The sequence below is a fragment of the Apis mellifera genome, linkage group LG5 (assembly GCF_003254395.2).
Source record: "Apis mellifera strain DH4 linkage group LG5, Amel_HAv3.1, whole genome shotgun sequence".
Taxonomy (NCBI): domain Eukaryota; kingdom Metazoa; phylum Arthropoda; class Insecta; order Hymenoptera; family Apidae; genus Apis; species Apis mellifera.
The window spans coordinates 898,567-923,705 of record NC_037642.1 but is presented as its reverse complement, the minus strand read 5'-3'; the positions used below and the strand labels follow the sequence as shown (position 1 = coordinate 923,705).

The 25,139-nt window shown below is 23.1% G+C and overlaps 1 protein-coding gene across 3 annotated transcripts in view; it reads right to left on the bottom strand.

Annotated features, from left to right (window-relative positions):
• Nucleotides 1-25,139, bottom strand: part of LOC411919 (Wnt7 protein) — a 181,017-nt gene that overhangs the window by 71,703 nt on the left and 84,175 nt on the right. Inside the window, exon 1 of one of the 3 annotated variants that reach the window (XM_016912435.2) lies at nucleotides 22,249-22,465. The exons of the other annotated variants lie outside the window; for them this stretch is intronic. The gene's annotated coding sequence lies outside the window, so the exon portion shown is untranslated. Of the gene's footprint in view, nucleotides 1-22,248; nucleotides 22,466-25,139 lie in introns of those variants that run through there. 3 annotated transcript variants of the gene reach the window in all.

Here is a 25,139-nt window from a genome sequence, read left to right as displayed (position 1 = left end):
AGAATAATAATAAAATAATTAAGAATTAATTTTACTCCATCGAAGTGATATTTCACTAATAAAAAATTAATTTATATATAATCTATTATAATCTATATACAGATATAACTAAAAATGTAATAAAAAATAATGTTTCATATAAAACAGAATTATTATTGAGAACACAACTTATTATAATATAATTTTTATAAGATATATAAAAATTTAGGATATTGTACGTATATATTATTTATACAAAAATGTTCTTTTTTATTTTAAAATAAACATATTTTATTAAAATATTTATATTTATATTTATTTATATATTCTTTTATTTTGAGCCATAAAATTTTCTTAACAATATTTATATTATATTTATGAATTACGGATCTACCAGACGTATAAAAGCTAAATGTTATCTTAAGGAGATTTATCAATCTTGAAAAATTTTAATGAAAATTTTGTAGAATATAATGAATTATGCACAAAAAAAATAATCTATTCAATTTCCAAATTTTCATCATTTTCTCATATTTTTGTATAAAACTTTAAAAATATTTTTTACAATTAGATAACTTATTACAAACATTACTTTAAAATTTTCAAAATTTTCTATTTTTTTTCATTACAAAGTTATATATATATATAAAAAAAAAAAGAAAAGAATAATAATAAAATAATTAAGAATTAATTTTACTCCATCGAAGTGATATTTCACTAATAAAAAATTAATTTATATATAATCTATTATAATCTATATACAGATATAACTAAAAATGTAATAAAAAATAATGTTTCATATAAAACAGAATTATTATTGAGAACACAACTTCTTATAATATAATTTTTATAAGATATAATTTTTATAAGATAATTTTTATAAGATATAAAAATTTAGGATATTGTACGTATATATTATTTATACAAAAATGTTCTTTTTTATTTTAAAATAAACATAAAATGTTTATTTCGTTTCTTATAATAATTATGAAAAGACAAGATTTTACAATAAATAGTATAACAAATATAAAAAGCCAATATGAAACAAATATTTCAAGAGCAATTAATTTCTTAAATTTTGCAATAAATTTATTCAGATCTTCTACTGATCCTTAAAAAACAATTCCAAATTTAAAATAAATGTTTCTATAATCTATCTTTAATCTATCTTAAATGTTTCGAAAGTAGTCTTAACTTCATGTTGTGTCGAATTTCGCAAACGACTATGCAGATTTGCAATAAGCATTTAGAAATAGTCTTAAAACTATTAGGAGCACTTCATAAGCAACCATAGACTTTTGCAATTTCTATTAAAATCTCTAAAAAAAATTTTTAAGGACAGCATACATGTGCATATTTTATGTTATGATAAATATCAAGCAAGCTGTGTGTCAATCTGAAACCGAATGAACACTAGAAGACTAGTTTTAAGATTTATTCCATTTCTCACTCTCTGAAATACTGTTGTCAGTTTTCTAAATTACCTGACAATCATCATTTCAGTCTAGACGATTTACTTATTACTACGGAACTAAATCTAATTTAATTTAAGAGATCATCGAACCGAAATGCTCAGATAGATATTGTATAATTGGGTCGCACGTTTCGTATTAAAAAAAAAAAAAAAAAAGTAAAATAAAAAAAAATCTCACACCCATCCGTCATCTCGATTCTTATTTCGACATCTTCACGAGCGAGACACGGTTGATCACGGCATACTAAAAACGATTACCTGCCGACAAGCTGAAACGCGATACTCTCAACCTCCTACTGGTCCATTGCGTAATTTACATCCCATAAGTCAATGTTTTCGTGACGGTGAACAACGTTTCCAGAAACTGTGGACGCACGCGAGATATTCCATCGTGAAACCCTTTCCCATTCGAGTTGCCACGAATTTATGTAACGGAGAATAACAGAAATCGTACAAACAACCGATGAAACATCGTTGAAATGTGGTATTCGATGGGATTTTCATCGATACATCGTAATTTTATAAACGGTTCCTAAGTTTAACGATGTTGGAGTAAATAAATTTTATATTTAAACATAAAGATTATTAAAATTTTATAGAATAATTATTTTATTAATATTGTATATTGTATATTAGATTCTTTTTAATTGAAGTTGATTAATTAATCTTTAAACAATATCAATTGATTACTTGTTATACAGAAATTTATTTTATCTATTTTTGTGTATATTTTCCACTTAATCTTTTGAAATTATTAATAAATGAATTTCTTTAATGCCGATAAATTCTATAAAGATTAGAATAAATGATAATCAAAATTTATCGAAAATTATATGAAATATGTGCAAATAAGGTGTTTCATTACTCATCATGATTTTTAATAAAAAATTTTAAAATTATCTTTATCCATGTAACATTAATTAAAATTAATGTTATAAATGTTAATTTTCTCAATATTTTATATATTATATTTTGCCAGACAATGATTATAAAAATGTATGATTATATGATGTATAACAATTAACAATTTCAAAATCAGATTATAAATTTTGTTTATTACAATCAATGGAAAAATATTTAAATAAATAATATTTTATGATATATTTTCTTTTAAAATAATTTCTTGAATGAATCTCAATATTCATTACAAATATCACAAATTTTAATTTTTATTTTCCATATCTAATTTTAAATAATATTAAATATTAATTTATTTATAGAAAGATAAATTATTTTAATATTTGACATCACTAAAAAAATATATAGATACTTTTCTCTGATAGAGGATATTTTTTACATGTAATTTATATTTTCCGAAGTCATTTCAAGTCCAAATATATTTCTTTTCGTACTTTTTAAATTTTGCAATTCTTTACCTAATTATACAAATCTTACGAAAAACTTTGTTTGCCATTATTTGAAAATAATTTTTTCTTCATTTTAAGTAAAAATATCTTTGATTTTATTTGAAATAATTATTTATTTATTCTACTTCGACTAAAAAAATATTCAATCCTGTACAACATGCAATACCAATAACTGCAATTTCGAGTACAAAACTGATATTTTATCATTCATCTTGTCGAAACGAAATAAATTAGAATAAAAAAAAAAAGAATCTATTATTTTCAGTAGTATAAAGATATGTGTATAAAGAAGTATTCACTCAACAATGTACACAACGTCACTATCATCCAGCCGTGTTCACGTGTTCATTCAAGCAACCCTTCCTCCACTCCATCACCCCCTGAAAACCCGGCTTCAAATTAGCCTTAAACACAGCCTTCTCGCCAAGTGTTAAAACCAACCGCTCCCGATGATCCATCATCGCTCGTGGTCGGAAGGGAAAAGGGCGCCAAATTCAAACAGGCCCGCGGCGCAACCATTCATCGATCCGTAGGGTAGATTTTGGATCCCCATAAACGGTAATAAATAAATGTCCTACGTTACCGGTTGTCATCTCGTTGTTAAGCTCGAGACAAATGAAATATATCATCGTCGTGAACAACCACCGTGGCTCACATCAATGGCGACACGTACCGTAAAGAATCGATCGTTGAGGGGAGGCCTCTGACATCGTTTGCGCGAGGAAGCAGGGGAGGGAGGGGATGAAGGGGGTGGTGGACAGGTTGCATTTCTGAGAAGCATGAAATTGCGACGATTACGTCTCGTCCCCGGGGCGAGAGTTATTTGCATTGGAATGCATCGCGCCGCTCGGTGGCCGAAACTCACCACGTGGAACGATCTACAGGGTGTCCTGATGAACGTGAGAAGTTGCCACGGGCCGCGTGCCGTGTGAAAATGAGAGAGAGAGAAAGAGAGAGAGAGAGAGATTGCCCGAGGATAGAGCATCTTTTCGGTTCTTTCTTTCGATTTTGTTTTCTGTCTTTGTTGACGTGAACATAGAGGAGAAACGACGTGATGGGCGGCGGATGGATCGTGCGTCTTCCGTGATTTTCGTCGGCCGGGAAGACATAATCGCGGTTCTTGTCTCGGTGAAGACGTACCGTGTTAGAGGTACTGACGTTGGACGCGTTTGGTTGAAGGTTGCTTTTCTCTTTAGATTTGACTTTGTTTTTTTTCTTTCTTTCTTTCTTTTTTCTTTTTTTTGATGCTTTTTATTTAATTGCATAAATTATACCGATTTAATTTGAAAAAATTTTCCACGTAAATTCGATTTAGTTTTTTTTGTTTTGGAAACAAATTTTATAGGAAAATTTATTTATTTTTGTAAAATGAGAGATATAATGATTTTAGGTCACAAAATATATTGCATATGATAAACATTAATAAATGAATGAATTTAAAAAATAACAATATTTTAAAGCATTTTTTAAAACTATTTAAGTAATGATATTATTCTTAATATTAAAATATTATTTCTAAATATTATCTTAATTCAACTAATGAGTTAAATTCGTAATTTTGCAATTTTGCAATGAATTTAACTTGTCAAATGTACTCAAAAAATTAAATATTGCCACCTATGGCTTGCTTATTTGTAAGTTTTTCTTTTTTTTTTTTATTTTAGAATTCTGTTTTTTAGCATTGTAATTAATAAAAAAATAATTCCAAGGATTGTATTTATTTTTTTTTTTTTGAATTTTAAAAGAGTTGGATAAGCCTTAATAATAAATCTAAAAAAAAAATTATTTTAAAGATTGATTTTAAAATGAAAATCCCTTATAAGATATGTATCTTTTCAAATTATGAAATTTTTGAATATCAATATTTATAATAATAATATAAAATAAAGTTTCTTTAAAAAAAGAATTTCAAAATAGAAAAATATGATAAAGAATATTAACATTTTTAAATAAAAATTGAAATATCGAAAAAAGAATTTTCTATATGTATAATAGTAATTATTGTTATTAAACGAAATATAATAAAAATATTGTTTTCTAAAAGAATAATATTGAATAATAAGAATGATGAAAAAACTAGTAAAATATTATAATCACTATTTGATAAGCTTAAAAATATCGCAGTGATATGGTAATATATGATAAAAAATCAAATTAAATGCATGAGCACAAGAGCGTGAAAATCAAAAAGAATATGTTCGCATAGTTTATAACACGGTCATTATTGTCATTTGTTATTCCTAATTAGAAACGCTTAATGCTATAGCGCCCTTAGGGCTTGTTTTCAATGAGAGACTCATGCTGATACTAATTATTCATTTGCCTTACCCGTGAACCGAGTAATTACCATCTACTCTAATGTAATTACTTGCAAGCTCTTATGCTCCCATTTAAGATCACCTTGACGTCATTAAATTTCTCGCCCGATGGAATTATAAATATCCTTTTTAATTAATAATTTCATAAATAATATTTTTCAACTCTCGATATCTTGTTTTTTTAACTTATTGTTTTAATTTATATTGTTTAAAATTTCATTGGTATCTTTTCACATCGATATGTAATAAATTATATTTAAGTTGAATGTGAATTAAAAATTGATCATATTTGTTCAAATACAAATGATTCGATTCAAATAAATATTGTTGTGGGCTGTAAAATATATATATGTATTTTAAAATTCAAATAATATAATAAGTAGGCACAAAATAATGTAAAAAATTAAGAAAAAAAAAATTAAAATAAATTTTTTTTTTTAGTTTTTATTTTTATTTGAAAATCAAATTTCAAAATTTTTTATGTATAAGTGATGTCGTTAATTTTCAATTGAATATAAATTGATTATCATAGAAAGTTATTATACATAAAAATATTATTACATACTATTATTAAAAAAAAATAGAAAAAGTAATAAAAAAAAATAAAATTTCATTGTTTAATTTCTTATTTTTGAAAAAATCGATTGTGATTTTTCATATTTCTGGTTGCAAATGTTAATATTTATTTTAGTTTTACTATTAGATTTATTTATATCAATTAAAATTTGAAATTATAATGAATTTGCTTTCAATATTTTATCAGTTTGAATTTCACTTTTGGAAATTATTTAGTTATTTTTTTTATAATTAAAATCAATTAGTAGAAAAAAATAATAACAATAATTAAATTATAATAATCATAATAATAATTTCAAATTATAAATATAATAAAATTATAAAATATTACATTAAACAATTATAAAGATAATCTATTTCTAAAAAATACGCGAATAATTTATTATAAATTATTCTTTTCATCGTAGATATAATTGTTATAATAATTACATAAATTTTGTTTGATCGATATAATAATAGAAATACGAAACGTAAAAACATATGTGAAAAAGATAATACAAAATTAAAAGGTAAAATCATTAAAACATACAATTTTAAATTTTCTATGATATGACATAATCATCATAAAAAGTCAAACGAGATCTTTTATCTTTCTTTTGAATTTCTAGATACTGATTAACAAACATTTCTCCAAATCAGGTAGAATCCTCGACCGATCGAGCATTTTCTTATGGTAAGAATCGAACGAGAATTTCGTTACTATCGTTTTAGGAAATTAATATTCCGCATGAACAAATGCGGTGACACAGATTTCGCATCTCGAGACGCTAGTCGAATTTTCTTTTAAAGAATCTCGTGCCGTTGTACAACGCGTTTAGTATGCCAGTCAGGCGACCAAGAACAACGGACTCGTGTGCATGTGCTCGGCAGCGATACATACGTACCCATTAGCGAGTAATGTATAACATTACGCTCTGCTCATACGGAGGCTAATGGCGAGTTATTTGCAACAGGCCACTTCACATCGGTGGACCACCGCTCTTTAAAACCGCTTTAGTATTATAGTATTTTTAACAGGAATGAATTCATAGAACTCGAATTTGAAACTTTGTTGCAAAATTTTTGAAACTTATAATTATTTTTTTATTCTTTTTTTCTCTTTTTTCCAAGAAAAGGATTATCAATTTTGTCAGAAATTTTTCAAATTTCAATAATCCATTTTTTATGGGTTTTGAAAATTTCAAATTACAAAAATAGCAAAATGATTTCGAAATTTTAAATCATAAGTTGAAACATATTTGTTTCAATGAATGTTTCATTTCGAATTAAAATAATTTTTTAATATTGCTAATTTAGAAATATATTTATACAAAGTAATTGATCGATTGATTTTTCTCTGTTTAAAATAAATGTGTAAAAATAATCCTGAGCTAAATTATCATTAAAAATTTTATATCTTAAAATTGTTTTTATATAATATTCTATAATGAAATTTCTAAAGAATCCTAAAATAACTTTCTAACTTTTAAAATATCATAACTGTAATTATATAAAATAAATTGCAAGTTATAATATCTTTATTCAAAACTTAAAAAAAAAAAAAAATTGAATTCTCAAACAATTTTTATAATATATAAAAACTTTTGTCAAATTTTATATTCTAATTTTCAATCAAACTAATTCATTTTTTATAATCATATCTATTAAATATCAATGGAAGAAACAAACAATGGAAGAAAAAATTTAAACCAAGAAATGTGTACAATGAATCTTTTGAGAATATTTAATTTTAGGTCTCTTTATTACCCCAATGGCTATCTGCACCAATCATTTCAAAACAACTGTTATTAACGATTTCACGTTACTCAGAGCACAAGTACTCTCAAACTTTCAACTCATTATCACCAACTCATCCGCGAACGATAAAACGAGGCGAGCACCAATTCGCAATTTCAAGGAAGCAGAGAGCGGATCAAAGTGTCGAGAAGCAAGAAGAAAAATCGATGGAAAACGATCAGGCTCGTGCTACTTTACATAATATCCTCTTCACAGGCTACAGTTAAAATACCTTTCACGGTGTCGAGCGTATCCTCAAAGTTCTCGCTTGATTCGACGCCCCTTTTCGCCTTCCATCGATCATTATACGCGGCTTTCCTCACGTTCCCCGCGCCCAACAGCGCCGCCCAAAGCGGAATTCTTTCCTCTCCGCGAATCATTTTTTCATTTCGCGTGGATTTCGAACGGACAACTGGTCTCGCAATCATTTTTACCGCAGAGGTTTCGAGAACTTCTGGTTTCTGTTCAGGAATGTGAATTATCTCCTTCTCTTTCTTCTTCTTCTTTTCCTCAGGCTGTTACTTGCGGGGATCATGCTTCGGCACTTCCGCTTCCTTGTAAGCGCTTTCAATGACTTTAGAGAATCGGCCGGATCGGTGGTTGGGATCGTAATTTTGTGTAATATGATTTCAGATTAAAGTAATTCGAGATTTTTTGCGAATTTTGCGAAATTGATGATACCGGACTATTAACTGTTAAATTTTATGCAATTATTTCTTAGATATTTAAATTTTTGAACTTTTTAAGTTTTAATTTTCGAATTTTCGAATTTTCGAATTTTGAAATTTAATCTTGAGAATTTTTATAAAGAAATTTTTCTTACGTTTCATATAATATTGAATATACGATATGTCTGGTTTATTTTTTATATAAACTTAAATATTTGGAAGAATGATATGAATGATGTGAAAAAATTTTTTAAACAAAATTTATTTTAAAGATTTAGTTATATAAAAAAAATGATTAAGTTTAGTTATATATTTCTTTATGTAACTATTATATAGTTATATAAAGAAATTGCATTATGTAATATTAATAGTTTTTCTATATTACTCTGTCATGTAAAAATCAACTTTAATTTTTTAAATGGAATTATATAATTTTTATTATACTAATACAATACGTTATTTCTCAGAATAAAATGCTATATACTTATTTATATCAAAAAATGATTAGTTTATAAGTATTATAATTTGAAGTTTTTATAAAACTTATCATAGGAAAAACAATTTTTTATTTTTTATATTTTCTATATTATTTCATATGACAAGTTTTAATTAAAATTCATATGATAAATTTAAAATATCTCTTAATTAATGATTTTTCAACATAAATTAATACTTTTCTTGGAAATAATGAATTTCATAGATTACTGCAATAAAAATTACATAGTTTTTAAAAAATTAAAAAATAACTCTTTAATTTCTATATGGTCTCTATTTTCTTCAATTTGTTAAACTGAAAAACTATTAATATTGCACAATTCTATACTAAATTCTAAATGTCATACTAAACAATTTTTATCTGAAAAAGTTTATTATAATTATTGGCATTAAAAAACAGAATAAAATTGAAAACTATTTGCAAGATTCCTTTGTATATTAAAATATTTATGCAATTTGAATTTTTTAAAAAAATAATAGAATCTCTAATTTTCAACAAAATTATTTTTACGTATTATCTGTTGTAAACATATTATTTTTTAAAAATTCATCTAAAAAAAGTTCTATTATTCGAAAATTCTCTTATCTGAGCCTTATCTTTGGAGATAAATTTTGAATAATAAAGATTCTATTGTATTTTATATTGTTCTTTACATTACTTTGCATAGAATAAGATTTAAATTCCTTTAATCTTATGTTTCCATATAGATTATTTATTTATAGAATAATCTTCTATAAATTATTATACTTATTATAGTTATTACACTTATTCTATTGAATCATTACAGTGAAATAAAAATTGCAAAATATATTTTATTCAACATATCTCTTATTAATTTATACATCAATTTATTTTTTTTTCTTCTTTCTCATCTCTATAATATAATGAATCTCATTTAAATTTTTTTATTACTTTTAACTCACAATTTCTTTCGATTAAAAGATTCTTATCTAATAATAAAACTTCATAATGAACAATTTAATTGACTATACTTATAATTTACTCGTCAGAATATATTTATTTGTCAGATTTTTTATTAGCTATGAGAGTAGACAACAAAATATATTCGAAATGATATTAAAAAAAAAAAAAAATTCAACGTATATATGCCTTATAGTTACACCATTTACGAAACACAATATTGCTTCTCTCATTTCTTTTTCTTCAAGATGCATCGTAATTACATTGAGAGTTAAACCTTTATTATCCGATTGCTTTGACTGTGATTCGTTGTAATTTGTGATCATAAATCCCGGATCTTAATATGATTTATATTTAAATCAGCTTTACGTGATATTCAATGGTCGGTGTAAAATACATCAGGATAAAAGCGTAAATAAGATAAGTGCAGACTAGTGTGAACAGAATAATTTTGGAATGGCCTTCGAAGATATGCAACATGCGTCGTTATTTCTTGTGATTATCGGTTATGATTGTGATCTTGTAACCGAGATATATTTTGTATCCAAGATACTTTCAAAATTTGCATTCAATCCGAAGCAAGGCTTTAATTTTTCAAGGCTCTATTATGTACATCGCTTTTTGCGGTAGTTTCGCAGTAAAATTTTCCAATCTTTTATTTTTCGATTCGTAAAGATTATTTTTTGTGCGAAGGTTCTAATAATTTTCGAATCTTAAGAATTAATTTTAAGATAAATTTATGTGGCAAATTGTATTTCAAAAATCGTGTTGAATGTTTCATTTTAATGCTTCATTTTATTATACATTATTTTTTCTAATAATTAAAAATATTTTTTATTATCTTTGATATCTGGAATGTTTCAATTTTTTCCAGTTTTGATAATGTAATTGTTAAAGAACTATTAATGAATTATAATACTATTTGTAAAAATGATTAAATGACTATAAAATTGACTAATTGCTATAAAATATAATTAGATCAATATTTAGTAGTTAAAATAAATTAAGTTAGGTTATAGTAGGTTACGAAAGATACGATAGTATTTCTACAACTTTATTCCAAAATGTTTACTATTATTGTCAATATAAAGATGATAGCAATAAAATAATAAATATTGTTTAGTCTAAAAATATCGTATCTTCTGACAACTATTATGTATAAATATTACTGTATAAATTATTATATTATGTATAAATATTATTTAAAATAATAATATATATTATTTATTATTTACTTATTTTGTTTTATTATTATAATAAAATTGTAGATATTTTTGGAAATTAAAATTTTTTAAGAGAAATGGAAGAACAAAATAAAAATCTGTTTCATCCTTTAAATATTAAAATATGTACTTTATTTTGGACATTTTTCTCATTCTCTATATCATGTGCATTCTATAGATTTTTGTATATTTAAATTTTCGATAAATATGCATAAATATCCAGAGTTTAATTATAATTTTTTAACAATGGTATGTATTTATAATATTTATAACGATTTTTTTTTATTTTAATCTATAGAAAATTATTGTCAAAGTTTGATCAGAAAAAATTGGGATATCTTGTATATCAATGGATATTAAATATCATAAATATCCTGAAGAATTAGAAAAAAATATAAAAAGATAAGATAATAATTTCTACTTTTTGATAGTCCAACTCAACGTATTACAAATGGTTTCTGAATCACGATTCCAAACCTATCAAGCTTTCAGTACGTCATTAATCTTGAGCCCTCGTTTCACGAAATTCCAAATCGATTCAGAGAATTTTTATGCGGCTTCCAGCAGAGGTTTCTCCTTTTTCTCTCCCTTCTCTTTTTTTCATTTTGATCTATGGAGCAAGCGCCTTTGAACAGTCGCTAACTGGTACTCGTTAGAGTAATGGAATAATCTACGGGGATCCATTTTTTTTCGACAAAATTATACAGTAGTCTCCGGTTCGACGAGTCGCTCTTCGGCAAACCAAGTTTTTGTCGCGCAGATCGCGACTGGAAAATCGATTCTATTAAATAGTAGAATGAAGGATCGTTCGATTGTGACTGAAGATTAAGAGATTCTCTATGTGAAGTGAATTTTTTACTATCGATGTATCATTATGTTACAAAAATGTATTTAACAATATGAATAATTGAATTTTGAAAATATTTAAAAAATTTTTTTTTCTATTAGTGTATTATTATATTTCAGTTTATATATTTCATTTATATTATATAATAATATATTAATATATTAATATATATAATATATTAATATATATTATATAATAATATATTTAAATATAATTGATAATTTAATTTTTAAAGATAATAAGTTTAAAAAAAAATTAAGAAAAAAAATAATATAAAAGTTACCAGTTTTGAAAGAAATTTTTTTTAATTTTTAAGTCTTTGAAAAAGAAAAATTTAAAAAAATAATAAATTTTTTTCTACTAATATTATTATTATTATGTTATTATTTCATATAATTTTATTATAGAAAATTTTAAAAATACTTAAAAATAATGTAAAATATAAAAATTCTACAAATATATTATGAATTTTATTTTATTTTAATATCTTGCAACGTATTGCTTTAATCAAGATAAATAAATAAATATCATGAAAATATAAAAAAAAAATATTCTATAAATTTTTTTCTTACTAATCTTTATTATAAAAATTATTCTTCTATATTATATTTAATTATTCTTATTTATTATAGAAATAAAAAAATTATCGAAATAGAAGACAAAATTATTTGAATATAGAAATATAAAAATAATCTTGAGAATGATATACAATGCAATTATTAATGCACAAGAAAGAAAATAAGAATGTAAAAATAAATCGAATGAATCAAAACTAAAATATTGTAAAGATTATAAATGCCATAAATATTCGAGTTCTAGTTAATAGGATCAAAATATAAAAAGATATAAATCAATTCTTTTTCTTCAAAGCGATCTCTCATATTCTTAATCCGCGTCACGTCCATTTAGTATTTAAACGGGTGTCAAGAAATTGTAAGGATTTTCATATAACGCTTTTTTCAAACGAAAATCACTGGTAACTTTGCCATCGACAAGAGAATTCGTTTCGGTTGACATAAATCCCTAGAATGATGCATGATACTGGCAGGACGTTAATGCTTGATATACAATCTGATGCGTTATAAAGCGATTCTTATGGTTTGTATTCATATATAATTTTAGAAATTTTCAAATATAAAACTACCAAATTTCAATATTATGAAACTAAAATTAAATACTATATAAATTATGAAATAAAATTTTAATAAAAATGAAACGAGACAATCGTTTTTCAGATAGGCATGATTTATATCTAGAAATCTCTCTTATATGATACAAACATTATAGTTACCTTCGCGTCATGGATTTTATATTATTATAAAATCAAAGATTACCTTCGTTACGCATAGTCAACTATGCACATATCCTACTTAAGCTTATCAGTTAATTGTTTGCATTAGGATTTTATTTCGTATAATCTTCGCTGTTTTCATTGACTACAATCATATATTTATTCGTATACAATATTTACACATAATATATAATATGTGCTTAATTGAATTATTAATTTTTTTTTAACAATTACTAATGAAATTACTTTACCAAAATTTTTGTTGAATTATATAATATGAGTGAAAATATAATAAGATATTTGAAAATCATAATGGTACTTAATTGATAGAAAATGGAATTATGCTATAATTTTTTATTATTTTAAGTTAAATTATTTCGATATAATTAAAGCTAACATAATATTGAAATCAGAAAATATAAATATAAAGATATACGAAAATAATTATAATTTTTCTTAAATATTAATTTCTAAATATGAACTTTTCAAAATAATTTATATATTATGATTATGATACCACTTCCAAATAATATAGATTATAAATTGTTTTTTCTTTAAATTAAAAACTATAGGAAATTTTGCTAAATTTTTGTTATTTCTTCTCCTAAAAAATATAGTTTTTTATTTTAAGTTTTTTCTTTTTTTAATTTTAAAATAATTATAATAGTAATATTGTTATATATAATGGCTAAGAGTTTTTAAACAAATTGCATAATTTTCAAATATATATGTCATCTTATTCTTACATATATAAGAAATTTTCAGTATTTTCTTTTCCTAAAAAAATATTACTTTTAATTTTGTTACTGAATATTTTTTATAAAAATCTATGTTATTAACATAATTTTTATTTTCTTCATTAATTTATTTAAAAATCTTAATTTTAAAGATACAAAATTTTAAAATAAAACATTTTTATCTTTCATTTATTGTAAATAATCTTTAAAAATGATTCACAGTTTCGTATATGAATGATTACAAAAGAAACAAATTCTTGTTTCGAAACGTAATAATTCTAAAGAAAGAATTCTCGACACCGCATTAATTCCTTCCAATATCCATTTGTTATTCACCGGCATTGCATCGATGGAAATGGAATTTTCTGATGCTTGTCGTTTGAATCAAGATCTATACATCCATTACAAGCGACAATATGTATATATTGAAATCGTTGGAATAGCAGATGCGGAATCAGCTGTGCTCGCTTCACCAATCTCCTTCCATGATATCTCGATAACGTTGAATGATATTATGGGAATTCTCTTGCCATGGATCTGAATGTTACTTAGTAACAGTAACTATACTAACTCACTGAAAAGTATTTGCATAGTAACACGTGTAAACGCGACCGATTGAATCTCGTTGTATTGGAGAATCCTGGAATCGTGTTTTTTTAGCCTCAATACTTTGTCGAATATTTCTTAATAAATATTTCTATCGTAACTAATTTAGAGAAAGGATTTGCTATAAATTTAGATTACAAATTTCTTGGAATAAAATAGAATTTATAGATGTAAACATATTGAGTATCGTTTAATGGTATTTGTTAAATAATTCTTGCTTATCAAATTAAGATTCAAGGATATTACTTACTATATTTTAAGATTATAATATGTTATAAATGATTAATTATCTTTATTTTAAATTATATACAGAAATAGATAGATAATCATGGTATATAAATCATTAATATTTGAATCATTATAAATTCTTAATAGTAGACTGCAGATTTTTATACAAAATCAAATTTTTATGAATATAAATAAATAAATTCTAAAATCTAAAATGAATCGTAAAAAGAGATTTTTATTCTTTAAATAAGTAAAAGTAACTTTGTATTGAAATTTCTGTTGTAATTTCTCTTGTAGGTTATAATTTTATCACATTAAAATATTTGAAAATTATTTGAAACCAATTCTTCATAGATCATTAATTATTCATTATCATTAATTATTTGAAACTTTAAAGCCAGAAGCAGGACTTTATAATTCTATTATTATAACTCTATTCAAAAACAATTCTAATCTTTTTTTCAATTATTATTATATAATATGCTTTCGCTTTAAAAGATTGATCAATCTATCCACCATCATATCCAGTATTAAATAAATTAATACGTTCTAAAAAACTGTTTCAATTTTTCCAATACTATATACTTAACCGCACTTAAGAATCACAGAAATAATATACTATAGAAAGCGAAATATTTATGATTACCGATTTTTATACCCAATCCCGTAACTGTAATATCTTTTAATATCAATATAATATCAGTATATTCAACGATGTAAAAGCTGCTTGAATTTCGTTATCTGATTCGAAAGAGCAATCACTTCGCTCATGTCCAACTCACAAATATGTCCATATTTCTAAAATGTTTTTCATATCGCGCATACAAGTATAAGGTGATTCATAAATGCATACTTTATTGGACAAATCTTAAAAAACTTAGGTATGTAGGACATATATATTTATAAGAAATCTTTTTTCTTATTTATTTTACTGTGCAAATTCACTTCCTGAAGTAGAGAAAACTTATACGATACGTTCTACTTTTAAAGAAAAATCAAATAATGTATAAATTGAATATTTTTTTATTCTTTTTATTCTTTAATTCTTTATTTTTTTTCTTTCTTTTGAAATGATATTAAATATTTATTTTTTTATTTATATATAAATTAATATATTGATGAATTAATAATTTTTAATCCTGAATGGAATATATTATGTTAACAAACAAGAGTAGATAATCAAGTGATATACAAAAAAAATATTGTATAATTCAAAATATATAATATCTGAAAAATATGATTTATTATATAAATTTATTTTTATAAAATTATAAAAGTCTTCTTATAATTCTTTAATAAATTACTATTGTTTATATAAAAAAAATTTAACTGAAAAAGAAATCGTTTTACAAAACATTATGTAATACATGTTTTAGAATCATATTGAATGCTTTTCTTGTTTCTTGAAGAATTTTTCAGAAAAAATTATTCAAAATTTCTTCAGTTTTCAAGTATAATCAGAAATTTTATTTAAAATATGGTTAAATTTATAATATTCAAATTTATAATTTCAATTATACAAATAAAATTAATATCAAAAGAACAATATGCAATATAATTATGCAATTAATATATAAAAATATTCATTTACATTGTTTATATAAAATATTTAAAATGTCTAATGTGAAAAATATTTGCATAAAAATTGACAGATTGTCATAATATTATAAAATGATTGGAATATTGTAAAATCTGGCTATAAATTTGATAATAAAATATTGAATAAATTTAGACAAGAATTAAAATGTTATGCTTCATAATTTTGAAACATACATATTATTTTTTATATAAAAATAATAATGTATGTAGTTGAATTTTTTTACTAATCCTTTTAAAAAAAGAAATATCTAAATTATTTTTTTTTTCTTAAAAATCTGGTAATCGTTATTATTTTGTTATATAACATTTATCAGACTATCCAACTTGTCTTTTATATCATGATCATTTTTATAATTAAAATTTTATTAACATTTATCCTATATTTAACGAAAATATTTCATTTAAAATATTTAATCAATTGCTAAGCTCTATATATATAAAATATTGATATGTAACATATTTGATATAAGATAAAAAAATTATATAATATTGTTGTTCTTTTTTGAAAAATTTTAATTTTTTTAATGTAACTTTTACTTTTCTTGAAGAATAATTATAGAAATATGATTTTGTTTGAATAAATTATTTTTTATAAATATAAAAACTTTTCGTAACTATTATTCTAACGATATTAACCATAAACTTTTATGTCATGGTAATGAAAAAAAATTTAAATAATTAAAATGATCTTCATTTTGATTAAAGAATATTCAATTAATTAATAAATTATTCTTATTAAAAATTTTCTTCAAAAGATATTCATACAAAGTAATTGTAATAAAACATTATTAACAAAAGATATTTATAAGAAATCGATATTTCAATATTATTAGATAAGATTTGTTAGAACAATAGTTTGCCAAGAAGTATATTGCATACTTTTTCTTCCGAACAAGTGCATTTATGAATCACGCTGTATATATATACATATGTATGTGCAATGACGAAGTAGAAAGATCAAGAAACCAGTAGCAACTTTGTTAATTATGGAGCATTCGATGCGGGAACACCAATGATTCAATGAACCGATATAATCTTGCCATAGAGCTAACCAACGTGTATAAGTAATGGCACTCGTGTTGATTCGTAGTTGTCGTGCATTTTCGTTTCGCTCATTTCTCTTCGTTTAATGAAACATTTTGAGAGAGTTCGCATAGCGGAACGACTGAAAATGGGAATATCGAATACCAGGTAATTGGCAAAGACGTAGAAAAGGCTTGCGACACTTGCGCGTGGTCGTGGTTCGAATCGGAAACACGCGAAAAAATGGCGATCTAACAGAATGTTAAGAATGGGTTTCGTTTCGAAGCATAATCGTGCGCTAGATAGGATAACGCGATAAATCGAATGAAAATCATAGAAATTAGCGAGTGATCGTACATTTCCACACGGTGAAAGCTTATTTGATTCTTTATAGATTTGTAATCTAATGATGAAATAATGCGTGATGATTAGCTTCTTTTTGCGGAGAAAATTACGTAAAATGAATTTTTGTTGTAAACAATTTTCTTTGGTTGAATATTGTTTTATTCACATTAGATGTATTTTTAATATTTGTAATACTGTGTAATTTGTATTCTTATCGAGTTTTGATTTATGGAATTCAGAAGAAATAGATCGAGAGTTATTTTTATTAAAAAATTATTATTGTATTCCGTTCTTTAAAATATATATATTTCTCTTCACAATTAATTAGATATTATTGATTCGATAGAGGATAAAATTGTCTTGAAACATTTATTCTCTATTTTACTGTAAATCTATTATATTTTGAGAAATGTATTAAAAAAAAATTGAACATACTTTTTTTTGAAAATAATTTTAATTTATTTAATTTATTCAGAAATAACAAATAAAAATTCAAATGATAAATTATTTCAAACCTTAGACAATTTTATGAGTAAAAAAAGAAAAATAATTTTATTTCTTATAAAATATTTACAAATAAATTATTTTCACATAATTTTTTATGAAAATCTTTTTTCAATTAATTTAGATAAATATGTAAATTTAATAATTTTAAAATCAAATTTCGATAAGAAATTATGCAGTGATTACTCGTTCTTTTATTTGAATAATTAAGAATATATATTATATAAGTATATATTTAATATAATTATAATAATAATAAATTTTTATTCTGATCTAGTAATAAATTTAATGATAATATATTTTAAATCTTATAATGTAATATATTTATTTTCATAATTATTTTCACTTCAAATACAATTATTTTCACGTCATTTCGTCGGAAAGATATTTATATACAATAAATCTATCATTATAGAAAATGAAAGCAATTTCTCTAGATAATATAATAAAATAATCGAGAATTATATTAAATTATTTAAATAAAAAATAAAATAAAAGATTTAATTTTAAAATCAAATAATGTAATAATCTAGGAAAATTATTTGTTCGTTTAAATAAATTAATATATAATTATTTTAAGTAATATAGTATATAGCTAAATAAAATGATATATTATTTTAATAATATTTCTCAGATGCTTTGATTTAATATTTAAATTATTCGAACATAATGAAAATAATTCGAGATTCTGTTTTATGAGATTTATTATGAGATTTTACTGATAAATTCGATTAATAAAATAATAAAATATTATATCCAAAAACATGTTATTATATTTAAAGACAACCCTTTTCATTTTTTAAAGAAAATAATGAGATATTTTATGATAATATTTTGCATCATTTTCGAAACAAGAATGTAAATATATATTATGGATACTCATTATACCTGTTTATTTCATTTTAAGAAATATATTACATAGTGATTTTATATACAATGACTGGCGTGAAAAAATTAAATTTAAAAAAGTAAAAGTAAAAATTAAAAAAAATATTGAAATATTGATCAATAAATAATATTTCATAAAATCGTTAAAGATTTTAATATTAATATTAAAGATTTTAATATTATTATTAGATTTTAATATTAAAGATTTTAATAATTTAAAAAATTAATCATATAATTAATAATAATATATAATTAAAAAAATTATTTTTAGAATTTATTTTGAATTGTAAGAAAATAAATAATTATACTTTCATAAAATTATACATTTTCATTTTTAGATAAAGATAAGAATATGATACAAATAGCAATGAAAATTATATATTAATATGTATAGTAATGATATTATGAATGATAGAATAATGAAAAAATAATTTAAAAAGTTTTGCGATGGAGATTTCAATCTTATTTATGATTAATATTTTGACAGAGATATTATGTCGAGATTAATAACAATTAGAAATAATTTATTTTTAAAATGAACATAAATATTTCATTAAGTATCTTATAAAAGTAAATAAATGTAATTATAATTAAATGATTTATTAAACATTTAAAAAAATAATTATTATTTATTGTTATTATTTGTTATTTGATTTCAATAAAACTAATTTCTTAATATACATTAAATATATATATGATATTACATATAAATTAATATTATACGTGATTATGATTATTATTATATTTATCATTCAATATTTTAAAAATTATTTCAAAAATAAAATTTTTTTACTAAAAAATAAATATTATTTCCTCTCTGTGATTATTTTTAATTTAAAATTAATTGATTTTATTTTGTAATAAACATTTTGAGAAGTGGAGGAAAATCTTCGAATAATTTTTTTTTATATGTACTCTTGAATAATATTTTCTCCATATTGATCATAATTTTTTGATTCATAATAAATTAATAGGATTCTTATATTTTAAATCAAATATTGGTTCTATCATTTTTAATCTTTATTTCTCTTTTAATTTCTTATTTTCTTTGCATTCCTGTTTTTTTTTCAATAAAATTTTGCAATTCTGACTTTTAAACTAAGAGTCAAATGTTTTAGATCTAATTGAAAAATTAAGTCATTCAATAATGTCATCTTTGCGTTAGAATAACAGAACAATATTATTGAAAATAAAATTCAATTATTCCTATGAATTATCACATTATCACATTATAAATTTTTTCACTATAAATTTTCAAAAAGCAAACTTGAAAAATCTAAAAAAAAAAAAAAAATTGAACAAATAGTACAAATAAAAAGGACATCATATAGGTAACTTTCAAATAAGAAAGTGACTAATATCTTGCTTCACACTTTCTCTACAACGAGTGATTATTTATAAAAAATATAACGAAACTGATGAGAATTTGAATTCTAAAGTATATACGTGGGACGTCGAGACGAAAGAAAACAATGGAAAAACGCGTTGGAAACTGCGCGTTACCGTTTCCATACACGAGTGTTTCGTCATCGTCGCGGAGCGAACCGGTTGCCGTTCTAACAACGAAGCTATGCATCATCCCCTTATCTAGTCCGCAGATTCACGACTCGCGATCTCGGCTTCGAGATATGTACCGAGTGCCTTCTGCTCGGTGAGTCGACGCACGTGTGTGTTCGCGCGTATGCAAACTATAGGGAAATCGTGCGAGCATTCGCAACAACTGAGCAGTTTTAATGATATTCAGGAGGATCCATTTTTCTGTCACCGAGTGTCACTTAACCGGCCGGATAAGGAATCATTAAGCATCGGCGCACACGATGATAAGATTGCAACATGATTTGCATTCGATTGATTTATCGTTTTCTGATTTTTTGTGATAATGAAATTTCTTTCGATTTATTCCGATATTTCTCGTTAAACGAGTCTTTTTATTACTTAATTATATATTTAAATATGTTTTCGTTTGCTTTTATAATCATTATTGAATTCTTCGAAATGTTTGAAACGGGATAAATAAGTTATGAAATTAACATATTTGCAAAATATGAGATCTCGGTAATTTAAATTTTAAGAGAAGAAATTAAAATTCTCGTGAAAGAATAAAATTATAAGAGTTTCGTTTCGTCGAAGTTTTTAAGAAAGAGTTATTCAACAAATAGAAATTCGATATAGAAACTTTGTATAAGAATTTTATCTTACAAACGTCATGTTATTTTGAGTTGGAATTATAAGAATATTATAAAATCGCAACAGAAAAAAAGAAAATATACAAAAATTGCAGTTTTTATAAAAATTTACATGTTTTTAAAAATAATATATACATTACAGACAATCATAAAAATCTTAATATTTTAAAAGGAAGAAAAATTTTCGTCAATATAAAACATTATCAATTTTTATTTTTTGTTATTAATTGAAATTTATTAATAGAAAAATGAATTCATTATTTTCGGAGACAAAATATTAATTCATATAAATACAGTTATTATGTATTATAAAATATGTAATATATGTAATATATAACTTTCAGAATTCAAACAAAAAGAATAAATAAAAAGATAAATAATCATTTCAAATAAAATAAAAAGTTTGAAATAAAGATATTTGCAAAATAAATTTAAAAATTTTTTTTAGAAAAAAATTATTTTCAAATGATTTATTTATCAAATGTTTGATTATTAATATATATTAATAATAATAATTGAAGTAAAAATTATAGATTTCATTTAACAAGAAATGCGTAAATCAAAAAATATGAAAAAGAAAGTCTATTTAGAAATAATAATACTAATAAATAAAAATTTACTTTTGAAAGTAGAAAGTAGAAATTCCATATAGAAAAATATCTTTTTATAATGAAATTAAATAAAAGATATTTAAATACCACATAAAATAACAAATTTACGTTTCAAATATAACAGAACATTGATTATGAAATAAATTCGATTTTTTGAATAATCGGTAAAGAAAAACTTGAATTTAATAATATATCATGATACAAATAAAAATTTTTAAAACAATTTTTAAATATAAATATTTATTAAAATAATATATTTGATAATAGAAAAATTTACAAAATATAAATTAATCGTCTTTATATATGTTCTAGAATATAAACATTATAAGATATTAATTAAAATGCACATTCCTCTATTCTCAAATAATCGTCAATTGAATATCTAATATTCCAATAATCAACATTGTACTGTATCAACATTGTACTTCATTATTCAAAATAAAGAACATAATACAACATAATAGAAGAAAAATAGAATAAAAATTTCATTTGAATAATTATTTAAATAAAAATTTATTTTAATAACGCCCCTTCAAATTGCCCACATCATTGTATAAAGTTAAGAAATTATGAAGAATAAAAAACCTTCGTGTTCCAGACAAATATCTATAGTAGCAGAAAAATCTTGATCAATACGTGTCCGTATTAGCACCTGTTGTTTCAATTACGTCACCACTTGTAGTTTGTAGATCCGCTAGAACGAAAACGATCGCGCGAGAGATTCATTGTTCCAAGTACGGAGCGACGTAAAAAGTGCACAGCCACCAAGGAGATATACAACGCACAGGTGTAGCGGGCATTAACTGGTGCGCAGGTATTCAGACTATCCGGCCGTGACGCCGTCGGTAAATTTACTGTCCCCGAGAGGTTCTTATCTCGCGTTACTTTATTGCCGCTTATCGTCGCGGTCGATTTCGTTCCTCGAGCATCGTTCACCGTGTTCTCCTTTCCGAGCCACAATCCTTTCTTACTTGGTTCCTCTTCGATGCTTCTGTCAAGAGTATCTTAATACTCGAGTTATTATATCTCTATATTATATCTCGCGTAGATTTGATATTCTTTAAGATATATCTATTCTTGGAGAATCATATTCTGTTCTAATTCTGTAATTTTAAAAAATTTATGGGGATAAAGAAAAAAGTGTTTATTGTTGAAGAATTTGAAAAATTGAAAAATTAGAAAATTTGTAAATATTCTATTTTGATTTTATAATATTATTGTTGTGTGAAAAGTTTGTTGAATATTGGAATGCGAAGAATTTGGGAATATGGGAGATTGAAAATTTATGAATAAATATTTTTCCTGTTTTTCCTATTCTTATTATGTTTTAGCTATTTAATATTGAAGTTAAACATATTTAAAATCAATCTATTGAATGAATTTAATGATAATAATTTACATAGACTATATATATATTGTAAATAAAGTAATGTTTAAAGAAAAAATAAACTTTTTAAAGAATTAATTATTTTGGTAATGTGATACGACAAAATTGAAATATTTATGTGCATTTTTGTTCTACTTTTAGGGTTAATCCTTGCTCCAATGATTAGATTTGAAACTTAAGCATTGAATGAGATAAAGGAATGTATCTTTAACCTTTCACTGAAATTCATAATATTGTTTTCTGATACTTTAAAGATTCTTTTTATAATTTTATAATTTGTTATATTTATAATAAAGATACAACAATAATTATAAATGAATAAAAATAAAATCCATAAATATATATTTTTATTTTTGTTATGAAATAATTAAATTAGACAAAAATTAATCCAATACATATAATCCATAAATAATAACTTTGATATATATATATTGGGAAATTATCAAATTTTTTTTTATTTAAAAAAATTATTTATCACTTATACAATTTGCTACGTGAAAATTGATATATTTATAATAATTTCTTCTCTTTGCTTTTAAAATAATCACATGCTTTAATACATTTTCATTTTTTTTATTAAAGAAAATAAGATCATAATAATATTCTATCTTCTTCATCTAATATTCTATCAATGTATTATATATTAAGATGATATTTTACCATACATTATATATGTATATATGTACATAATATTGTATATTAATATGTATATTATATATGTATATGAAATATTCTATATGCATATGTATACAAATAATCATCTGTATACATATGTACATAGAAGTCTTAAAGAAATTTCAAAAATCTTAAAGAAAATAAAAGAAAAAAATTGAAATTATTGCACAAGCGTAATATTACATTATAAAAAATTCCTTTTCCAAAAAATAAAATTCATTTCATAAATGTTTCTCATCTAAAGATTTCTTCCATTCAGAAACTCGGTTATCCTGGTCCATCTTCGAGACAGTTTCTTGTAACTCTTTGCGTCTAAGGTCTCCTTCCCCTCGAAAGATTTTTAACCCGACAATCCGTGGCGAATGGGTTTCTGGCATTCGATACACCGTGACTAATCGGGGAAGGTGTCCAAGGAAGTTCTTGGGATAGGTTTCGACTGGTAAGTTGCAGCGTTTCGTGTCATACAATGTACCCTACTATGCGATTATATTCAAAACCTTTCGCTCTGGTTACTATGCCTCCTCTGAGATTCGATACGCTCATTTTCGTACGATGCTCTAGATTTAAATCTTTGACCCGTATCTCGTAACAATACATGAGTGTTCGTTTGAGGTATTTCGATTTATTACGCTTTTATCAATAATATATTGTTGTGCAATAAGTCTGTTCACGATTATTTATATTATTCATATTTTTCATCATTTAAGAATATTAAATATAATAATAATTATAGAATATATATAATCAATCGTATATTTATTATTTTTTCTTACGATCTTTTTCCATTTTGTGAAGATCCTTAAATATTTCTTTACTATAAAATTTTACTATTCTTTATTATAAAATCTTAGACAATATATGAAACAAATAAAAGAAGAATAAAATAAAATATGATGAATATGATAGATGAAATGAAATATGCAATAAATTGCAATAATTACGTATAATTATTGTTGTGTTGTCATTAAAAATATCATCTTAAAATTATCATAAAAAAAAACTTTTCTGAATATGAATGATGTTTTCAATTGACTTAATATTATTTATACTTTTTATTATTAATCATATATTTAAATGATAAAAAAATATAATAAAATACTAATAAAAATTTTAATCCAGAAAATAAAATCTTAATAGATGAATAAATTTATTATATAATCTAATATATTACACTATTATAACTATAAATATTATTTCAAGAAAAAGGAATGTAAAATAAATGAATTTTTTTAAAATTTTTAAAAATCTAATATGAAAGAATTTGAGATGAATAAATTAAATAGAATGCGATATTATTAAAAAAAATTTAATAAATTAAGATCTTTTTGTTTAATAAATTTATAAAAATATATAGAAATGTTTAAAAATGTTTTTTAAATTTACCTAATTGCCTAATGCCTAAAATATAATATTA